The following is an 18,714-nucleotide window of genomic DNA, read 5'->3' as shown; positions in this document are numbered from 1 at the left end:
AATATAAAGTCCAAGACTACATTAAAGAGTGAGACATAAACAAAACCTTCTGAGTGTGCCTTTAATAGTAACTCTAGCCTTTAATTAGATTACTGCTGACATAGTTGGATTTAGCACAGTGAACATAGTGAGTAACATGGGCTTTATATATTTTATTTTTTAGGGAAGTTTAAGCCTATCCATGGGCCTATTAGAGATTAAAACGGCTTTGAATTGTATACAGTACCAGATGTTTCCAGGATTTTACAGTCTAATATGTGATTTTTGGCTTAGTCATCCAGTTTGAGATTGGGTTTTTTCCCAGGCCATTATGCTTTTAGCAGTGCCTAACGAAGTGGAATGTTGAATCATTATGCAGAGGTGTGATTTGATCAGAGGCCTGAATAAGGGATATTGTTGAGGGGGCGTCATACTGTAGATCCTTACATCCTCTGGAAAGTGGTATGAAAACAATAAATAACTTATTGATCTTTTTTCATGGTAAAGCAAGAGGATTTTAACCAGCAAGAGACCATGAACATAATTGGACCCGCAAGAAACATTCATCTTGATTACATTCAATTTGAACCAATAAGGATTGGGTAAGTACTGGTCATACATCAAAGTCAGATTGGAGGGACTTAGTAAATGGGAACTAATCTTTTTCTACCTGTGTCATCAGAGAGGTGGGCAGCTGAAATATGTGGACTAGCAAGTACACAACAACACAGCCCAGCAAAACAGTGATAAAAGCAAAGAAAGAAAGAAAGAAAGAAAGAAAGAAAGAAAGAAAGAAAGAAAGAAAGAAAGAAAGAAAGAAAGAAAGAAAGAAAGAAAGAAAGAAAGAAAGAAAGATTGGTATCTGAAATATTTAGACTAGCTGTAAGAGAGACTGTTTCCCATAAGAACTGTATTTCCCCAACTCGATCACACTAAAATGCGTCTCTATAGCACGCAGTGTGTTTATCGTGTAATTTATACGCGAAAATGAGTTTTTACGTGCATAGGATACGCATGGGTTGGTTAGGGTAAGTTTAGTAGTGGTGTGGGGTGCGTGTGTATTATACGTTTGGGTAGAATTAGTGGTGTGGGGTGCGTGTGTATTACACGCAAATGAACTGCGTATCAAATGCACGCAAAAACTGCATTTCATATGCACGTAAAAACTCATTTTCGCGTATAAATTGCACGATAATACACAATGCGTGCTATAGAGACGCATTTACGTGAGAACAGGCTGATTTCCCACATGCTAAGCTTCTTATATTGTTATTAAAATAGAAATACCTGAGCTGTGTTTGGCTAATTTAGTTACAATGTAATATTGCCACTTTAGTGATCCTGACTGTATTTGTGTCTTATAAATATCACTCTGGTTTAAAAAATCTCTGCTTGTTTGAAAAAAATAAAATAAAAATGTTTTGTTCTGGTTCCAACATGTCACTCTTTACTTTCGAGGAAAGCTATAAATATAAATATGTATTTTTAATTATGTGGTGAAATTAATAAACAGGGGGGAAATAAATGTATAGAAGTCTCACAAACCTATACACTTCATTTCGAAATGAACATAAGTTCCAGAAACCGGAGCCAGTTCTGAACTTGTGATTCTTTGACTGAGAAAGTCTGATTCAAACCACTGTAATGAGGGAGTTCGAGGCTGTTTCTTGAATACTTTTGAATGACTAATTAAAAAGAACAGATTCCTACAGTCATTTGCTTGTATAGGCTAATTTCATTAATAATTTCATTATCCCCAGGTTTCACAGAAGGCTTAAGCCTAGTCCCAGACTAAAATGCATGTTTGAGCGGTTTTAACTGAAAGCAACTTGCACTGGCATATCTTAAAATATGTGCCATTGTTTTGTCTCAAGATGCACACCAGTAATGTTTTTGTTTTTTTTCTATAGGCACATTTATAAAAGCTACTTAAATATCCTAATTGAATTTAGGCCTAATCCTGGCTTAATCTAACTTGGAGTACCACTTTGCCCTTAAAAATGATCAGTTGGCTTCATTTAATATTAAAGGGACCTTAAAAAAATATTTCTTTTTTTTTTCTTATGGATACAAATACATTCTGTCATGTTCAGAAAATGGATTTAAGTCTTAATCTTGTTTACTTTCAGCTATAGAGGCATGCTCTGGGAAGGCATGCTCTGGGAGGGATTTGAGACTTATTGAATAGTAGCATGAATCCCAAATAAACAATTAATAACAACAGATCAGGAGCAGAGCCATGAAGTTGAGCAGAATCTGCCAACTTAACTCCGAGTTAACTCTAGTCAGGAAGCAAAAAATTACATTGTTGTTTGAGAAGAGATTAATGAGCCTTCATTTAGCAAATGCTCATTAGAGAGAAGGCAGTTCTGCCCCAGAAACTCTTGCAACCAAATTTGCAAGACTCCATCAGAAGATATCAGATATTTGGCACGCTCCGCTTTTGCATTCACCCGGTGTTCTGCGCTCGAATCCGCTTAAAGTCTGAACTATGACCAGTGTCAAGCATATTCTATTGTTTCTCACCAGCCGAGTGTATTCGGTCTATCTAAATCCCAGACTAGCTGCTGAGAGGAGACAGGCGATGTGCCCTTTCTATGATGAATTCTCTGCTTCAGTAGCTTTACCCTGAGCACATGTTGTGTCAGACTTCTTTTGAATTGATAAACAGCATTGTGTGCATGGACAACCATTTTTTTAACCTGCGAAGACTTTGCCCCTACGGATCTGGAATATAAGATCCCCATAAACAATAGTTTGACTGTCAGTAAGGCTATGGGCATCTCACAGAACAGTTTGTCCCCATTATTGCCCCTTAATTACATTCAAACAGCAGTAAGAGCAAGCAACTCATTGCACTGATGAGAACTCTATTTGTCTCTTTTCAAGGCTGACGGCCCAGAAGGCATAATGCATTTATGTGCCTTTTTGTTTGCAAGTCATTTCACCGGCACTAGATTGCTCACATCCAAAGAGAGATAATCTGAAATCCCTTTTGTGAACATCCATATGTTCGTACATTCTCTGCTGGAGCCTGTCGATATCTCAACCTCTTAAACATATAACGCAGTAATACTTCCAAGACAGCCACATCTTAAAACAGTGTAGCTCCTGAAGGAGGAAATGCCTGCATGCGGTCTGCTTCTTTTAAGCTTCTGAATCTATATCCACCCTCACACCCATATGAATCAACGCAGAAAGGCACATTAAAAACGGTTTTGGAGCATCATTTAAACTTGTGCCATGTGCTTTTCTATGGCGAAAAGAAAATCTTTAAATGGGGCCAAGCTGAAGCTCTCATAACACCCACAATGTTCTTGTATTCTCTCTAATTCGTTTTTTGACGTGTTTTTTAAATGCTCTCCATGCTTCTGGCACAGATGTAATAAGCAAACATTTTATCTGATGAGCCTGTCTGAATAATACTGTTAGCTGAGCTGTTGCTGATCGGAATTTGGCGTCTTGGATTGTCTCCTCTTTTCATCCTCTTTTGTCTTTCATGAACAGATTTTGGTTTCTGACAACATAAGCAAGCTGATGAGGATTGGAGCATCCAGTATGATCAGAGCCTTTTTGAAGTTACAAACATCTCCATGTTTACTCAGTGTTACATCATTCCCTGTTTACTCTGTGCATTTCAAAGGGCTGTAATTAAAGCAGAAATATCCTCTGATTTTACAGCTTTTTCCTGCCATGGTCAGGATAACCTTGCTTTAAATGGTGCACTACCCTTTTATCAATGATCCCATGTCAAACAAATGATCATTGAAAAGGAACGCAGTAATGAGGACATGTCTAAAAACATCTGTGTGCCTGTAAGCACCCAAGGAGAGATGGAAGGAGGCTCTGAGTTTAATTAAATAATGAAATGTCTCTAGGCAAGACACTTTACCAAGTAATCGCTCTTTTTATTTATTTTTATATTCTGATTTCTTGACGATTAGCCGCACTTCAAGCTATGCTTCTGGTTAGACTGTCACATCTTGGCTAATCATAACTGCAGTTATTCTGTTAGAATGCCACAGTACATTCTTCGTAATCTTAAAAAAAAAAAAAAAGATTTTGCAGTATGACCCCCTACAGCCTAAGAAAAAAACTAAATGTGGTGTCTTCTTCCTCAAAAACTGTACAGTCTCTGTGTATATCAGCTCATATCAAACTGAATATGCTGATTTTAGATATATTCTGTGTATAATTTATACAACTGAAGGCATGATGTGCATTTTATCAACATGGTGATGACTACAATATTTTATACATTGTATGTATGTTTGTATGTAATACATTTATATATATATATTTCACACATTTATGCATGTAGATAAAATCTATATTTTTTATTATTTTCCATTTTATTTCAAATATAAATTATATGTGTGTGTGTGTGTGTGTGTGTGTGTGTGTGTGTGTGTGTGTGTGTGTGTGTGTGTGTGTGTGTGTGTGTGTGTGTGTGTGTGTGTGTGTGTGTGTGTGTGTGTTTTAATATAATTTATAGTTGTCGCCATGTTGAGAAACTAACATATTTGTTGATCCTGGAGCAACATTTCAATCATAAATTGTTGTGTTTGTGACATTCTACTATATTTAGTTTACATTTGTCATGTTCTACTATTAGCATGAACCATGCGAATATGCTTTGCCCAGCATCCCAACATCCTCCTCTGTCAATGTCCCATTGCGTTTACGCGTCTCGTGGGCATTTCCTTCACATGTCACTGTATTTCCTCGCTAACTCATTAGCTATAGCCGGCTACTTGTTAGTGATCTTGCCTTCTCTCCATGCTATGAAAGGCAGGCCACTAATTGAAAGTGTGTTGTGTGGAAATGAGCACTGCGCGCTGTGCCGCAACTCTGTGACAGGGCTAAACAAGAGTGGCTCCCCTATCCCACCCGGAGACAGCACCAATTAAAAGTGAATGAAAGTGGAATGTGAAGAAAGCTTCAATCAGAGAGACAGAGGACTGCTGTGTCATGCTAACGTTGCTGAATGTGGGGGAGGGAAGTACATGCTAGCTGTTTTGTTAGCTTGTTGCCTGTATATCTTTTTGCCCTTGGGCAGACTTGAGTATTGCAATGAACATCAGATCACAGCAAATGAACAATAGAAAGTATGAATGAACCGCTACAGGCCTAGATGACCTTAGTGGGTACTGAGATAAACAGGTTTAGATACAGTAACAGAACAACTACACAGTGCCACCTAGTGCCACCTGAACCCCAAATTCACAGTGCAGGGATAGTTTACCCAAAAATGAAAAATCTGTCATCATTTACTCACTCTTATGTTTGCTCTAAAACATGTATGAGTTTATTTCTTCTGTTGAACACAAAAAAAATGATATTTGAAAGATTGTTGGTAACCAGAGGGTATACGGCACCCATTGACTTAGTATTTTTCCCCCACTATGAAAGTATAGTAAGAGTTAGTAAATCGCTTTAGTTAACCTCAGTTATTTATTTCACACCGCATGCTACTAAAATAGTATTTAAAAAAAGTTGAATCAAACAAGCAGGCCACTATGCGTAGATGTGATATGATTTGTTTATACATAAAGATTAACTACAATAGCCATTTATTTCTGACACCAAACTTTTTTTTCCTTTTTTTTTTTTTTAGAAAATTTACAAATTATGATCAAATCAAATAAATCAAAATCACTAATGTGCTTACAATTACAAAAATAAAGAAAATAGTTTTGGTAGCACTCTTGTATTATTCTCTTACGCTCTTGTCACCTTGGATTAATCACTGATAATATATTTTTATCTATATACAGCACTATTTTAGCTTGGTTTATTTATATGCATACATATCATAGAGAATAAATAAAATCACTAAATCTAATAAAATGTATTTACTCGAACAAACGTTGATTATTATTGACTATATTCATTAGCCTACTAAAATAAAACTGTTTTATTCTGGTTTGTTTCTGAAAATGCCTTTTTCCTAAGTATTTAAATTCTTGTTTGACTGACGGTTTAAACTGTTGAAAGCTGTGCTAAGCAAGAGCCAAACAGATTACACATCATCATCATCATCAGCCACAACGGTTCTTAATTAGTTAGAAACCTATTATCCTCCAATGACAGGATCTTTAATTAGATCCACTCTGTTTCGTAGAAACAACTGCCACCTGTATGGGACGGCACAACACAACAGCCTAGACCAGGGATTCCCAAAGTGTGGTACGCGCACCCCCAGGGGTACGCGAGCTGCCACCAGGGGGTGCGCGAGAGGAAAAATGTAATGGCGGTCTGTTTTGTAAGTGGGATTTTTCCATACAATAAAATAAAAACCATGAACAGTAAACATTTCCTTTGTAATCGCTTTTATTTAAAAAAAAAACCCTATAATTTATTAGTTTTTGATAGAAACGTTGAAAACAGCTGCTGTCTTCTACGCACTGCTCTGCACTGCAGCCGCTAACGTGACAAATGTGCTTTCGCGCGATGGCTGGCGCTGAGCCAGTGCTGTCATATATCACAACCATTGAGTGTTTTCAACAACATAATGTTTATTTTAGGTTTCAGACATTTAAATACACATAAGTACTAGCAAAACAATGATTTTGATTTTGCTGATTTCTATGGAAGCGGCAATATTAATCCTTTTCATTATAATAAGACGACACAAGAGCTTCACATTTTACCCTATTCTTCTCCCAGTTCACCGGCCTCTTACTTTCACTTTTAAATCCAACAGATCCGATTCTCTGAACTGTGGCACAAACTAACGATCGTTATGAAGGTGTTTGAACAATAAAACACATCCACTTGCACATATTTGACAATCGGAATATCAGTGTTTCATGCTATAGCTAATACATTTGTGAATATTTTTGATAAAAAAGGAAAAATGACATAAAAGCAGATCATCATTCATTCAGCGCTGTGTTGTGGTTGCGCTGTGTCACGTGACAAGGAATGACGCGTCACCATGGAAACATTAAAGTGACAAGTTCTAAATAACGGTCGCCTTGAAAAACTCACGCTGGGGGGTCAGTTAAAATATTTTAAACTTACGTGTGAAATGGTTAAAAGTGGAAGCTTGTGCATAGCTTTGTTGCATTATATTGAAACGTTGTTGATGTTGTTATTGTCATGCGTGTTCTGGTTATTAGTGCATGATTAAACATGAGTCTTTATATGGCGATTAAACAAAGCTTTGTTGCATTTTTTTTTGTTTGAAGTGGGGATTGGGGGTGCGCCAACCCGGTTGGGACATAGAAGGGGGTGCGCAGGAAAAAAAGTTTGGGAACCGCTGGCCTAGACTAACAGAGGTTTGATACAGCTACTCTGAAGCCAATCAGCACTTCACAAACGCCACCAGATGTTTCAATTTCCTGAGGCATAAATATTCTGGAGATTTAGTTCATTGTGCACTTGGCCTGTATGTTACCTAGCAACCCAAAAACATGCAGTGTCCATAACCTGATCTGTTTTCTTCTTATAGTCACATATGCAACACATCAGTGATGTCAATTGAGAACAACCAGTCCAGCAATTAACTTCTGTGTAAGCATGACATTTATTGCCTACTCATATAACACCACTTATGTGAAGACCATAGAGCCATCGCATAACTCTAGGTCTGCAGATACAGGCACTGTGTATGTTTTCTCCAGTCACGTGTTACGAGCACGCAGGCAGATGTTGGTGGGGGTTCTTGCAACGCCTAATATAATTGTTGTAGGTCTAATTACAAGCAGTGCAACGTGACACAAGTCGTGAACCCAGCTTAATACATAAGTGGTATTGTTTCAATAACATTAGAAGTAATTAGTGGCAATCTTACACCATAAGAACCTCATTAAAGCAGCCTCATCCTGCCGCGGATGCATTTTCACTGACTTTGCAATGCTTCCATCTTGTGGTCAAGCTCTGTAATCAGTATTAGACATTTTGTAAGCATTAAGCATTTTGACTTATTCAAACATACATTAATAATTAAGACATTAATAACAGGTCAAGTAAAAATAGAATTAATTTATATTACATTTCATTTCATTTAGCGCTATGCTCATTTCTAACGTTTTTTTTTTTTTTTTTTTTTTTTTTAGTTATGGACTCTCCGAGGTAAATAGGCTACTGTAACGTCAGATCAGGTGACAAGGTCAAAACCTGCTTTATTGGCATCTTTATGTGGTGAAAACTATTACTGGGCAATTACACGAGAGAGTGTATTTCAGTTAGTTATTTCTTATCTCAACACATAAAGGTATAATGTATGCTTTTTTCGTGCAATAGTCAAGAGGAAGAGATGATCGGTTCACGTGCCTTCGTGGGTCAGGTAAGCCAGTGATCTATCATATCACATTAAATAGTGTCAATAAGACATTTATTGTTTAAATTTCACGTTAAGAATGACGTAATTTGAAATCTGATATTAGCTTAAAATTTAGGGTTTTAGTTTTTATCCACAAACGGCTCAAACTACCGCTCAAGATGATACAGTGAGTTACAAATTGTCACATATAGGCTAGCACAGTATGGCTACAAGGTATAATTGATTCCCGTGTCATAACCTTTCACCAAAAGACATAATAGGCCTAGATATGGGTTATTGACAAATAAAGCTTAAAAAAGGGGTTTAAATAAATATTTTCAAAACTGATGTAATGCATATTTTTGAGTCATGAATAAAATAAGTCTCAGTTGTTAAATAACATTTCAAAGGCGTTTTTTTTTTTTTTTTTACTGTTTTTATGTCAGGCGGTACAGCCAAATACTGTAGTTGTACCACCTGACATGGAATTTCAGGTGGTATATATAAGCCTATAACTCTCGCTGAGTGGCTATGACACGTGATTGAATAAAATCGTAAGACTGTTTGTATTGCCTGCAGCTGCAGGCATTATTCAGGGAGAGAAAATGTGAGTTAATAACTGTCGGTTGGGTGTAAAGACCATGGATTACTTTTAGTGTACTGAGTGCCTGCTGACAGAGTTTGCTTTAGGGTGTACCTGAACTCAGGGAAACAGACAGATTTGATTATGAATTCATTTGCATGTTTTCTAGGCCGACCCCTTCTTACATTTCAATGGGGAAAATATGGGGGACCACAAGGGAATCCGGCATTTCTCTGTGTCAGTGGACTATGAAAACCACAGGGCTACTTGTTCCAAAATGGAGATCCCATCTAACATTAGGCTGTGTGTCTGGGCAGTGTCCCATCCAAAATGAAGCATAGCGGCTGATGAATAAAGAAACAGGTCATGTTTATTTTATATATCAAGTATAACTGCAAAAATAAATAAAACAGAAAATAGGCCCCTTTTTACATCTGTTTTACATACAATTGAGCCTCAAGACTACAAAGCGAGTAATTCGGTGAAGATTCTTGGCCAACTGTTTTCGTTTCTTGCCACAGAGCTCATGAAGTATCTGATTTCTAATACAGTTTTTTTTTCTCCCCCAGTCATTTGTATATGTGAGTTTTCATACTGAATATATATCACCACCAGCTCCGAAGTCCATTCGCCACACCTCCTCTCTCTGTTTATTTAAATACGTTTTTTTATGAGAGCTCAGTCCTTCTGTGTCTCCCAAAGACCGTGACCCTTTGACCTGCATCTGTGCATTGCACTGCCATTTTTAATATCCTGACTGCTGATCAGAGCTGAAGGCCGGCCTGCCCGTGTGACGTGTGCTGGTTCATGTCATAATTTATTACACGCTATTTTTCTTACACAGCCAAGTTTACTGCAGCTGCCAGAGTGGTAACTGGCAAAGCTTAAGAGTACTATCTAGAGGATTGTTTTGCATATATTACAGGGTTAAGTGCAAACCAATCTGGTTTATACAAACACAGCAATCCAAACAACGAATACATTGAAGCTGATGAGTACCACACCACTCGGGCTGTCTCCCTCTCTAGCAGATTGTTTGAGGCTGATTAGTTGTATAAAACACAGCGCTGACTTTGATTACATTACATATCGTTATGTGTGGACGATTCGTGCGCCGCAGATAGACGGAAAGAGTCCCGGGAAAATGCTTTGGGACACAAGGTCAATTCAACAATACGCATTTGATTGCATTTATCCTGAAACAAATTTCTGTGTACACTATACGTTTTTCCTTTTCGTTAGGTTCCTGTAATGAATATCCCCTATATGTGCAACAGAATAGTTAGTGTCCATCCTAACACCGGATAATGCAAGTTCTTCCATGTCACATGTTTGGAATTTGTTATGGGTAAAGTAGTTCAGAGGGGTTCAAAATACAATCTCGAAGGTCGGAATGAAATTGTCTTGGCATTTTAAATGGAACACCTCCGTATGTCACTGAAAATAATCTTCCATGTGCTCCTATATCCTCCTGTGGACAATGAAAGGGGAAGTATTTGTGGTTAAAGGCCCGCTCAAAGTGATAGCCTTTCGATGCAGAGCTTCACGGTCTGCGCTGATTTCCCACAAACCCGTCAGCTAAAGTTACAGATGCAAAAGACAGAATCCACCTTATATCATGTGTGTTTTCACTCAGGTTCCACATTCGGCCGAAGTATCCGTTAATCCCACAAGCAATACACTCTCTTATTACTGACTGTTGCAGTGAAACATGTGCACTCTCTCTTTCAACAGGGTACAGCGGGGCTATAAGGCCCCTGGGGTAAAAGGCCTTTTACGTTTTTAAATTCGCACACAACTCTGAATAACAACAAACACCATGCAGTGCTGTGCTGGTCTTTGGTGTTAGTATGAAGACAATTAAATCTTAACCACTTTCGCCTTTTGGTAACTACGCACTGCAAAATTGTTATGACGCACGAGATTATTGAGTCCAGTTATAGAAAAAAATTATAATTTTGAGTTAAGGTTGTGAAATTTATTCATTTTTCAAATATTGTCAATTTGAGAATCTCTTAAATTATCCAACCCAATCTCATGAGAAAATGTATAATTTGGCAAATTGGTGTGCAAATTCGTACAGTTTGATTGTGACAAACAAGTAATTATGAAGGTATTTGCCACGAGTCAAAAAGTTATTGTATGTTCTGAGACAACAAAATTATCTATTTTTAGTTTTGTTGAATGTAATTAAATCAAGAGTTGTTGATAAAGGCCTGTAAACACTGCACAAAACACTGTTAGGTTGTCAGAGGATGAAAATGCAGAACTTTATCAATTATTTTCTTCAAGTTTTCCATTACTATTAGATTATTTGTTAAGGATGTGCAAAATTGAGCTCATATAGACAGCTCCAATCACAGCGAAGATTAATATGTGAAATAAACCTGTAATATAGGCTAACCGTATAGCTCCAATATGTCGACTGTTAATTTACTAAAATCAGAATACATGTGTTTTTATTTAGTGAAGATGTTATGAGTTTCTCAATTTGATTCAATTTGATTTTTTGTACATTTTGAATATACTGAAATGTTTGTTAAAAATATTTTTGTTTTTGGTCCATATACTGTATATTTTACCATTTTTACTCCAGTTGTACACCAATTATATTGCTCCATCAATATTCAATAAAAATAGGTTATATATACACTCTAAAAATGGTCTTTCACAAATTTTTGCAAGCAGATTTATTAAGTAAATTTCACATATGGAATAAAGTAAACTTAACTAAGTTGAGTAAAATTAACAAGGAAAATAAAGTCACTTTAACTTGCCCAGTAAAAGTTTGTTGCATAATTAAATTAACTTTCCAGTACTTTCAAATAATGTAACACTGAATTAAACCATGCGTTAGGGATGTATGCTTTAGCTACTTGTCTACATAACAGAAGTAACGCTGCGAACACAGAGACCTCAATATTTGGTAGGGTATACACAATAACAGCAGCATCCGATGGATCATTTTTTAAGTAAATGTGTCATTTTGAGTGGAAACTGAACTGTAGATGTCGTAAAATGGCCAGTCACTAACCTAACAACAAAAGCACTGATAAAATGTCCTTATTATTCATGCCCCAGTGCATGATGGGAACACCAGTATCAGAAAAGTTGAGTAGGTTTTACTTAATTTTATAACGTTGATATTTACAGTTTAATTTCAACAAGCTTGAATTGAGTAGGCTAAGCTACTTTTTTATTCTTGCCTGAACTAACGTTCCATGTAGCCAAGAAATTACATTAGTTTTTCCTGTAGTATTTAGGCCTACTTCACCAGAGAATCATTTTTATCAGTGTATTTTTGAGTTGACATTTGATTGGTTATTTTTGGGACCAGAGAAAGTGCCGTTGTGCCACAACAAACCCCACTATTCCTGACTCCACACGTGCTCCACTCATACAGGAATGAAGACAAGCTATTAATTTGTGTCGCGAGAAAAATACTGCGCGCTGACATTGATTCCGTGCCAATGGTCCACTTTTTGCCAGGGAACAGACGGGTCTCTCACGGCCGACATCTGCGCGGCTGGCCGCTTTGTCATGTTGTTGGCGCGGCGCTGTCACTCTGAGAGAAACAGCGTGACCATGTTGATTAGAGTAACCTTTTGGGCAGAGAGTGGAAATATGCTGTCAGCTCATTACAAAAATACATAAGCTCTCACATTCAATTACTCACTTAGCAACCGAAGATTAGTTTGCGGGAGCTGCCAACACCGTTGCCTTCGCGGGGTCAAGAGAGACTGTAATCAGAGCAGTTTGAGAACCGCTGGTGTATCGCTTTCTCTTTCACTCCCTCTCTCTCTTATCCTCGGATTCATCCCTTAAGCCCGCTCTCCTGACCCTCCCGCTCGAGTCAAACCTTAAAGCTGATAAATATTTACTATAGTGCAGTTCTTTTTTCCCCCTTGGGTCTTAAGTGAATTTCATAGTTCATAAAACATCACACGGGTTCTTTAATGAGAGCTTCCCGCTTCTGCTACGGGGCCCTCGCGAGCCTCAGATTATGTGTGTTAAATTCAGCGAAGAGAAGTGTAAAGCCATCCGCACCGAATCCCACCCACAGACTCGGTTAAACACAAAAAGTGAATGCGCGTACACATTCGGTTCTGCATAGCTTACTAAGTGGATAACCGCCTGCATTTTATCTGTAGACTTGATACTTTTAATGTGTGCGTAATGCATAAATGTGTGTGTATTTGCAGCATAATGTTTATTGACGCTACAGAGAAAGAGAAAGAAATAAAGCGAGCGCACTTGTGGATGTGAGAGTGGAAATCCTCTCCGGGCCATGAATCACGCAGAGGCCCTGGCGTGAGACGCCCGCCACCCACCACTCCTCGGCGGCTCCCAGACCTCCTTTTTCGAATACGGATCAAATCTGTTAATGCCTGACATTGGCTGTAAACCAGCTGTCCATCAGCGGCCACGGGGCAGATTTGTTATGACTGAAGGGATTCTGGGTAAGGCTGCCAAGAGAGGTCTATCCTTCTCTCGTGGCGCTGGTGCTTTGATTGCATGTTTAACCTAAGATATGTTTTGTGGAAACTGGAAAGTACGGTGCATGGTGGATATCGTCTGTCAGGGAATTAATTGGGGAAAATAGCTGGACTTGGGGGGGAAGGGAGCGCGGACACTATCTCTCTGCCTCCTGGTGTTTTGTTTCATTGCAATCGTTCACTGTAATATCACTTTTTGTAATTGGCCTCAGATGATAATCATCACCGGGCTTCTTTAATCATAGGATAATTACGGTGCGCAGAATACCTGGGCAGTTTGTATTTCAAAAAACAAATGATTTTTTTATTAGATAAAGCTGCTGTTGTGCAGCTAACATATCACAGTTTGATTATAGGGGACTGAGAGCTGGGGCTTGGGAACCCCCCAGACAGCCGCAAGGGTGTGTGGAAAATTTAAGAGAATTTCACAAAATTCATTTTTAAGGCTGTCATATAGTTGACGTGTTAACTGTACAAGATGTCAATTTAATGCAATCATTTTTAACACATTTAATAAGTTTGTACTTTTTATTGTCTAATTCGGCTGTATGACTGGTTGGAAGACATGAAATTAATTTAAACTATTTTATTTATTTACAGCCTTAGTATTATTAAATATGCAATCGTTTTGTCTTTATTTCACCAATGTACCTGCATCCTTTGTGTCCACTAGAGGGCAGATTGGGACCCCTAAGCATTTTAAATCTGAACAGTCCAGTTTTTAAATGTGTTCATAATTATGCTAGGCCTTTGAGATGTGTTGATTGAATGTTTGGAATCTTACCCCACTGAACTTTAAATCAATGCTTTCTTTCATTGAAATGGTGATACATGATCTGCAAAATTAGCTATTATTTTCATTACACATTTTATTTGTTTTGCAGATCTTGTGGAACTAATCTTCTGGTTTTAATACCCCATGCATAAGATAACAAATTGCTTTTGATAGATAACATATTGCTTTTCTTGGTTTTATTATAGGATAGTGTCTGGGAAAAAGCACCGAAAAAGTTAGCAAACGCTTACAGAGCAGTTCATTTGTCACGGTAATGTAAATCTGTCATTGTGATTTATTGATAATTCATTTGTTGTGAAAATGCTTTGCTTTAAATCTTTGTTTGTGCTTCATCTATCAGAGTGTCGTACATCATTGTGCCTTTGGGTTTTCTGCTAAATTCATGTTTCCTCATGTTATTTCAAACAGTTCTTGATATACTTGTTTAAATTCCTTGCGGCTTGAAAACTAAAGTTAGAAAATTATATATCCCTTGTATTCAAGGCACATATTCTTATGTTTTATTATATACAGGAATTGTCCTCTGTCTTTTCAGATGTAAAATGATATGCGCTATGTAATTTTCTGGCCGGAAAGAACAACGCTAGGAAATCATTTCTTCAATCAATTGTCTTTCAATATGTTTATACTGTACTAGGACATACCTCTTTAATAATATAATACCCCGAACATATTTCCTTTTGCCTTATTTAATTTTTTTCACATCACTGAAAATGACATTTTAAACCTAAGCTTAGCTTTTCATTTTCAGATATGATCTATCATTCAGAATCCAAGCGGCCTGTGCTGTTGATACAAATAATTCTGATTTATCTCCTGTAAACGCATGTGATTTCGCCTGTCACGGACGAGTAAAGCGCTTGAGACATTCCGCCATTAATCCCCACATTGTTTTATTTACTTTCGGCTCTCACCAAGTGGAAGGCAAAGGGCGCATTATGAGGTCACAAAACAACGACTTCCCTGTTGGGTCTCAGCAACAGCCTGTCATTTGTGGCATGCTTTTGAGGGAGTGAATTGCCCTGAAGGTTGCGGAATAACACGCACTCTAATCTGAGCGTCCTTGCGAGTGCATTAAAGGTCTTAAACTATCTGGAGAGTGTCGTAAGCCGTGTTCCCGGTGTGCTGTATGCGAACCTGCCCTGTGCCTGTTCCTGCGATTCCCCAGGGGCCGTTCTGAAACCAGGGCCAAACGTTTCGCAGCGGGTCAAAAGTGTGCACTCCTCCTCCCACTAACCCACAGGCGGGTGTCCTGCTCACCCCACACCAGAGGCAGACCCTACTGGAGGACTGAGGTTAGCCCACACCGCTAATCAGCACTGAAGCCAGGGCAGTGCCGTATGATGGGCCCTTCCTGATTTCCCAGCACTAAACCTTGTTCCACACCCTTATGAATGTACACACACTCGTGCATGCATTCTCCATAGATACAGCTCATTCATATTGCTCATGTTTGTTTGCTCTGGCAGGACGCTTGAGAGGGAAACGGTTATGCCTTCTCTAAAGAGCTGGACCTTGAGGGCCCAGAGAACATAAAGATGTGATCTGAGCCTTGTAAATGAAAGAAAAATTGGCTTTAGTATATGATTACCTGATTTACTTCGGAGAGATGTGTTTGCTGCTAGCTGGCGGTCCTGACCTGGGGTCCCACTTGCTTTTCAGCGGCCGTGGTTTCGGTGGGGAGGAACGCTAACAGAAGGCAGTTGGTAGCTAGCGTGCTGGAATGAATGTGGTGACAGGCCTAGTAATTACACACAGAATGAAGGGCCACAATTGCTAAAAAGCTATAAAGGTGCTAAGCTCACTATATAACAATGTAAAAAGTGATCAGTTGACCTAACTTAAAACATTTAGGAAACCCATTGCCTTAAAATTATTAGTAAATAAACTTCATGCTTAATAAAAAAAAATAATAATGTGGAATTATCAAGTTCACATAACTTTTTTTTTTTTTAAGCGTTAAGTTTATTTACTTCATAATTTAAGGAAACGGGTTTACTAAATTTTTTTAAGTAGTTGAACTGAACACTTTTTACAGTATACTTGTTTCTCGAACTTATAATTTTTAAAATATGATGTCGCATTGTAGAGCATTCTAGGGTTTTGCAGAGTACCAAACCACATGCCATCCCACTGAAATACAGTAATGATATAGGAAAATGTTTATGGTGGTAAAAATATGTATTATTTGTCTTTCTTTCGTTCAGAGTCCTTCCTGCGCTATTTTATATGTTTCTCGAAATGCACCACAGAGGATGGCCAACACCCGTTACTATATTTAGATGGGGGAATCCACCCAAAAGATGTCAATCATGTGGCCACATCTCTCAGAAGAAAAGGTAAATCAGAGCACACAATCTAATTCAATTAATACATTTTAGCAGTAATAGAAATTGAGAACATCTGCCATTTTCTCAATGAAAGCATCGCCAAGAAGCGTAATGATTTTAATTATGTAAGAGCGAGATGTAGAGAAAAAGAACAGCTTATGCACAACCGAGAATATGGAGCAAAATGCAGCATTTCTTAGAAAACAAGCACACGACTAAAGATTTATCTGCTTCTGGACTTGACTCGCTGCTTAATTTTTCTTGGACTCCACCTATGTTTTTCCAAGTCCCGAGAACTATGCATAAAAAGGTCAAAGAAATAATGGTTTGGAAAAAAACTAAACAAAGTGTGTATTAAATTTTAAAAATACTAAATTACAGCCTGATTTGGGGGGGGGGGGGGGGGGGGGACAAAAAAACAGAGATTAATGGACTCAGTCCTGTGCTTTGTATATCTCACTGGCACTCAGTGAAGAAACACTTTATAAATCACACTAGACATGTGAAGGATTATTAGTGCAACATGCTTTGTTTCTTGGTTTGTGTTATTGCCAAATCTTTAAGTACCTGCACTACCCTCCTTTAATCTGTTTTTAAAAAGCCACCGAAGACGTTTAAAAGTATTATTCTTTCGGTGTGGTTTTAGAATAGTGTGCTGTTTAAAAAAAAAAAAACTTAAAAAAAACAGGAGACCGAAGGTACGCAGAGGAGCAGACTGTGATTTAAAATCACTCAACAACAATAACAAATTGTTAAGAAACTACCAATGTCTTCGATTGCTGGAGTGTTTAGTAAAAAACATCCCACTTAATCAGCTTCATGTCTGGAAAAACATGCTGCCCTGAGTCAAGGACTGGGTATGGATGTTTATTTTTGATGATAAATAGTCCAAATGCATAAGCACATAAACGCAAATAAATATTCGGCTCACACTGTTGCCCTTCAAGACTCAAGATCTGCGTTTCATCAAGAGAAAATTGTCAATATAATCCAAAAAGAGTGCTCTTACAGGCAAGACTGGCATGTTGCCAGCGTCACAAATCATATTTAAGTAGCTTATATACCTTCAAAACAGACTAAGCTGTAATTATTCCTTTAAATATGTATGCAGTATCCCTGTCCATTCCTTACACACACAGGCAAACACGCACATCTGTATTTGCAGTTTTCATATTTCTCTTGCACACCCATGTGTGGATAGATGTTATGGTCCATTAGCAGGAGATAACACAGAAACTGAAATGTCTGTATGGTTAATGTATTTGGAGTATTTCATGGAAATCGTTAGCTTGTTTTAGGGCAGGCTAATTCATTTTAATAGTGGCAAATATAATGTAATGATAATACTTAATTATTGTTATTATAAAAGTTACCTGGAATTTAAAATGTAAATGGCAAGTGTCATTGGACGGGAGTGAGAGACGTTTAATATTCCCTAATATGTAAAAATCTTGCATTATGCTAAAATGTAAAAAAAAAAAAAAAAAAGTTTGTTTAAGAAACAAAATACCATTATCACACTGCCACAGTTCTAATTCCGGGTTAAAATTAGGTGACTTAAATTGACTTCGATGTGTTCAAGTAACTATCAGAAGAAAATATATCTAGGCCTATTGAGTGCAGTGTGAGCATAAAGTGACAACACAACATTGAATAAACGCATGACAGCGTCAAAACACCAGAAGCAATAACGAGATAATACGCGGCCAATGAATGTTGTCGGTATATTTCTCAGAGATGTCGCGTTTGAGGTTCTTTTCACCGTTTTGATTTTTTTTTTTTTCGGCACAGTTATAATTCGGGATAGACGTTGCTTGTAGGCCTAATATGTAGCCTACATGTAAGTAGGCTACCCAGGGAAATTCGCTTTAAAAAAATCATTAAACATAGGCTATGTGGTTCTGTTTGCTTTGCTGTTTGAATACATTCAGGCAAACTGGTTAATAAAAAATAACAATAAATAAATAAAAGAACAGGTGGTTTTCGTGCTTTTTACACCATTCAATACTTCCCTTCATTCCTCTGATGATTAGGTCATCATCGAGCTGGGAGATTATATGACAATCCATTCAGGCCGTTTATCGGCTAATGATTTGACTTTTGGACTTATCAAAAGAGATAAAAAATGAGACATCATGTGACATTTTCATGTCAAGTTCTAATTTCTAATAAGCTTGTTCACAATCAGTTTGCTCAAATATCTTTTCATTACCCCCAGGCCTAATGATAAATTACAGTGAGATAATAGAATAAGGTCTCTA

The sequence above is a fragment of the Rhinichthys klamathensis genome, unplaced genomic scaffold, assembly GCF_029890125.1.
Source record: "Rhinichthys klamathensis goyatoka isolate OS25496 unplaced genomic scaffold, OSU_Roscu_1.1 h1tg000412l_1, whole genome shotgun sequence".
In the NCBI taxonomy this organism is placed as follows: Eukaryota; Metazoa; Chordata; class Actinopteri; order Cypriniformes; family Leuciscidae; genus Rhinichthys; species Rhinichthys klamathensis.
Note: the sequence above shows the minus strand (reverse complement) of the source record.